This window comes from Diabrotica virgifera, chromosome 5, assembly GCF_917563875.1.
Source record: "Diabrotica virgifera virgifera chromosome 5, PGI_DIABVI_V3a".
NCBI classification, from domain to species: Eukaryota; Metazoa; Arthropoda; class Insecta; order Coleoptera; family Chrysomelidae; genus Diabrotica; species Diabrotica virgifera.
Genome location: NC_065447.1, coordinates 212304665 through 212310664, shown reverse-complemented (window position 1 = coordinate 212310664; position 6000 = coordinate 212304665).

Here is a 6000-nt window from a genome sequence, read left to right as displayed (position 1 = left end):
ACTATAATCCAGTTTTTATTGAGATGCTGCTTCTTTTTTAATATAGTATTTTTACTACAAAAGCAATATTACGTAGGTCAAAATTTTTGACGTAAGAGAACTGTCAAAACATTAAAATGTGACTTTTTATTATTGCCATGTTTATTATAAACATGGCAATAATGAAAATTCACATTCTAATGTTTTGACAGTTCTCTTACGTCAAAAATTTTGACCTACGTAATATCGCTTTTGTAGTAAAAATACTATATATTTCAAAATTTCTGTATACCTAATAATATTATAAATTATAAATACATTTTCATTATTATAACCAGGTTTATATAATCTTACTTAGCTTTAGGTAACCATGTACAAATATGTGGTGGATTTTAAAAATGTTCAAAATATCTTTAAAGAAATAACATGTGTTTGTGCACCCCATAAAAATTTTTGGAGGTTTTGTTCCCTTAAACCCCCCAAATGGTTGTGTACGTTCCAATTACATTATCATTGGACTACCATTACAACGACTGAGAACCATGAGGTTTCAAGCACCATTTCACAAATTTTTTAGGAAAGAAATTTCTGATTTTACACTGTCATAACTTCGTTATTTGAAGGACTGTAAATATTAAAATTATTTTATACTACTGTGGTAAATTGTGACAACGCCTTGAGTTAAATAATGTCGTAAGTAAGATTTCAATGTGTTATTTATTTGTAACATTTTTACGTCAGCAGTATACTTGGAACTTGTACTATAAGCCTTGCACTTGGAACCTTATAAAATTATAAGATAAACAATTCACAAAAAATTTAAATTTTCCAAAATATTGATAGCTCAATTCGTCAAATTAAGCAATAAATTTCAAAATAAAGCGAATATTTATTCTTAAATTGAAAATCATAACACAAAACAAGAAAAAAATATTTTTCATAAATTAAGCTTAATAAACAGAACTTGAAATGAAAATTAAAAAAATACTTATACATTATGAAAAAATGTACCTGATTAAATTTATCTTCTTTTTATTGAATACATCACGAATCAACAAACTTTTTACTTTATTTCTGACGTAAATTGTCGCTTGGAACCATGGAATGAAGCTGAAAATATTTCACCTACTTGAAACCATATCTCATTGTTGATTACACCGCCATCTAGAAACAATTCAATGTATTTCAAGTATCATTTGATCCAGAAATTACTTATTTAATAGAATTCTTTACAAAAACCGATTTTGTACAAATTTAGCTTGGCACCCTATGTTCTCCACCCTCGATTAGTTAAACACAATGTTATGTTTGGTATATATTTATCAATCAACGCTAGATATGCTATTGATTATGTATTTTAGAAAGGAACTACAACGTTAACGGGGTTTTATTGTTTCATATAGTCAATGGACCTCTAAATATGAAAAATTCGCGGAGTGCTACCATTTAGAGGGGTGCGTTTTTGAGAAAGGGGTGAATTAGTACCTAGGCATAGGGCCAATTAGGGTGAGTTCTATGCACTTTTGGTGCAAACACATCTACAGGAAAATTGTTCCAGGTTAAATGTACTATCGAAATATCACATTTTAAAGTCAAAAATAATTTTTTTTTACAAAAATAGATTCAAAAGAAAAGCAAGAAAAAACACGAAAAATAGCAATTTTGTTTTTTGCTCCATAACTTTTTTACACGGGGATATAGGTGTAGGCATTGCTTCACAGAAAAAATACTTCAATCATTCCTCTTTAAAATGGCGTTTGTTTGGTAGAAATCCCTGTAATTTACAGTTTCCAAAATATGATTTTTCAAATTTCGCCACTCACAGCGATTTTGGGACATTTTCCTTATTACTTAGCAAACATTGTTCTTTAACTTTTTTCTACGCATCTCTAGGTACCTGTAATATATTTTAGCCCTAATTTGAGGGTGAATATTACAAACTATAAATTACTAAAATAAAACACATCTTTCTACAAAGAAGGCTCATTTAATATACTCATTTGGCGAATGTACTTTTTACAATATTAAGAAATGTGTTACTCTGATAACAGTTGTTAGGTTTTACAGAGTGGTCTATTAAAACTATATTTACAATATCCAACATCTCCCCCTTAAAAAAAATTATTTTTTACTAGTAAAACAAATATAAGTATTTACAAAATAATAAAAAAGAAATTACTCATAAGTTAAACGATCTATGGGTTTGACCACTCGTTTAGGCCGTTCAGTACTTTCTTTACTTAAATTCTCTTTATTTACAATATTTACATCAGTATCTACAATAGGAGAAACTTCATTTGAACCACTCAGTAGTGAAGATTCCACTATATGAAATTTTTTAATTTGGTTCAAATGACGTTTCCATCATTTAGTTCAGGAATTTTAACAATATATGTTACTTTTACGATTTTCCTTAAAACTACGGCTTTTATCCACTCAACCGTATTTTTTTTACGATAGTCGCGCACAGTCACTTGTTCACCAGGCTGAAACCTAAAAAGAACTGTCTCCAGCCTTGATAAATGCTCTTCCCTATTTTTACCAGTGACGAGAATATTGTCTAGAAAACATACCACACCATCAAGACCCTGTAAAAGTGATTCTAAAATTTTTTGAAATTTAGAAGGTAAACTTGCAATCCCGAATGGTGCTCTAGTATAACGAAATAAACCTTTATGTGTAGAAATCGTTAGAAGCTCTTTCGATTTTTCATCTAAACATATCTGCTGGTAAGCATTAGATAAATCCAATTTTGTAAAATTTAACCCCCCGTTTAAATTTGTAAACAAGTCTTCAATTTTAGGTAAAGGATATGAATCAATTTCTATTAAAGGATTTACGGTGACTTTAAAATCACCACAAATTCGAACAGACCCATTTTTTGAAGTTATACTTCTTTACCGGCGATATGAGGGTGAATTTTTATATGTTAAAACCTATGATCCCGGCGCATGCGCATTATAACTTTGTTCTGATTGGATGTTCAAATGACATGTCAAAAATTATTCAATATGGCGGCTGTGGCACAGCTGTAGTTAGATTATTTATGGTTGTTGCGTTTTAAAATTTGTGTGAAAAGAAACAACAAACAAAAGTTAGTTAATAGTTATACTGCCTTTTTAAATAGTTTTCATATACCTATATATTTGGACTTTTGGACTATTTTGGACAAGGAAAACTCATTCTAATTTGGTAAGTAGTTTTTATTATAATCATATTGTAATTATACATTTGGATTAGGTTGAAATACACTAGAGCGTCGATTATCTAAACTAATTGGGGGACATAGGTGTTCGGAAAACCGATTTGTTCCGATAATCGAACTACAATATATATTGATACATATTTATAGTCATACATATTTATCCACAAGTGAATAAAAGCCATATTTATATACCTACATATTTATTTATATCTTGATAATGACAACTAGCAACTAAACAAAAAAGTGCAGTCTTTGCAACAACATAATTATTTTTGAATACAATATTGAAGAAAATTGAAGATATTTTAAGCGTCAATTACTAACGCTTGCTAGGTATTCGAGTGCGGGACGCGGGAGTCGATAGTTCGAATAAGCGGTCGTTCGGTTGATCGACGTTCGGATAATCGACGCTCTACTGTACATTTATTTTCTCAAGAATGGGAATTTTAGAGAGAAATCCCAAATTAGGTCCGATTTTTATTTTTAAATTATGATTTTTTGGCGTAGATTTATTTATCTAGTAGGTATGTAATGCTTTGATTTACATACTTAATTTGATTCCCATATAGCACACAACGTCCGATGGACGTCCATATAACGTACATTTAAAGTCCAAACGTCCATGGACCAAAACTGGACGTACTATGTACGTACATTACGGGACGTCCATTGGACGTTTGATTTCAACGTACATTGGACATCCATTTGTGGTCCATGGATATTTTACACAAAACGCGACTATTATATTAAGTCCCAATACAAACTAAATGAGAATCTTCTTGACAACGTTGTCGCTCTTCGCGCTATCGATCGTGAAAGGTAGTATATCAGGTACTTTTAGGGGATTATCGCTGTTAATTGTTGTGGAATACTGAAGGATGGTTTATTTATGATAATTCACAGAATGGCAAACGCGCTTGTATTATACAACAACCGTACTGACTCTAAAAATAGTTTGGAACAGAAACAGAACAGAGTAAACCTCTTTTAATGTGCATGCTTCCTAGGGCGTCATTATCTGAATCTCGTCTTTATGAAAATACATCTTGTGATATATTTGTGTTTTCTGTTTATCGTGCAAGTGCAGTCGTGCATTAATGAAGTTCCTAGTTCCTATAATAAAGTATATATTATAATGAAGTTATAGTAAATAAAAAAAGGTCTTTTGTGTAATATTTTTAAGTATAAGTTTAGTATTATAAGGAACTATTTCCTATAAAGGCTTTTTGCTATATATTCACAAAATTATGGATACTAGATTGCTTTCTGAAAAGTGCCCTACAAATGTCCATAAGACGTACATTGAATGTACATAAGGTGTACACTGAAAGCTCCAATACAACGTACAATGTACGTTTGTAGCGGACGTTCTATGGACGTCCAATTTTGTGAACTCTGGACATTCGTTGGACGTCCATCGGATGTCCATTGTACCTTAGCGGGACGTCCATTGGACGTTCCAATGTACACAGATGTACGTCCATTGGATGTCCATAAAACGTACTTGTGCTATCTGGGTTACCAACAAAAGTTCTACCAATCTTCATCTAATATATTGTTTTCTTCCACAAAATTTAAGCTACATAATTTAATTATATTCAAAACAACTGTCAAACAGTAAAACGTTCAGTTACCCTATTTTTCCACATGACAAATAATGTGGAATTGGACGAGTGAGTCTAGGCTTTGATTACGAATCAAAGCGCCCCGACATTCACGGGTTCGATTCCCGATGCAAGTTTTTATTTTTTATGCATTTTATGATTGTAAGTATATTTGTTATATATTTTTTTTTCAGAAAATGCGTATTTAAAATTTTTGCCAACAATTGTTATCGTTCAGAAATCATTTTTTCTTTGTGGCATTTTTCAATGTGTTTGTGTGCGTTTTATTCTTTTATTTTTTTAAATTTTTGGTATTGTCTTAAAAATCACATAATATGTAGTAGAAGTATAACTTCTTACGTGCGTATGTACAAAGTACACACACATTCTTTTTTTTTAATACAGGAACAATAGGCGTACCCCAATTTGAAAAATCTACAGCTTCAATTATTTTACACCTACCCTACACCTAGTTGTAGTAACCTGTTTAGCTCATTTTCTACCTTTTTCCTCATCACGAATGGTAAAGGACGAGCTCTAAAAAATTTAGGACTTACAGAATCAGATTTTAATTTTATTGAAATTACACCTTTGGTAAATTTACCCAAACCAGGCGAAAATAAATTTTGAAATTTATTTAATATATCATTCAAATCTGATGGAAATGCTAAATCGTTTACGTTAAAAATGGTAAGATCGAACAGATTATAGAAATCTCTACCTACCAATGGAGGTCCTCCTTTACTAATAACATACAAATTTAACATAGCATTTTTTTCTTTATATTTAACCTCACAATTAACGAAACCTAAAGGTTTTAATTTGTCCCCATTATAAAGATTAAAATTTTTGGAGGTTGCCTGCAAAATTTTATTGCTAAAATTTAAATTATAATAAAAGCTTTCTGAAATAACACTATAGCTAGCGCCAGTATCCAACGTAAATGTAAACAACTCATTATCAATTAATAAATCTATTAACACAGGATTCGTATTATATTGTAAACTATATAAACAATATTCTTCAGAATCTAGAAAATTGTTTTTATTACCTGTTTTATTAGATTTATTATTTTTATTTGAACACATTGGTGCTAAATGCCCTTTTATATTGCAAATGTGACAAAAACATTCTCGATAGGCACACTTATCTAAATTGTGGTTTTTACGTCCGCATACCAAACATTTAAGGCTAATTTTCACAGATCCGATA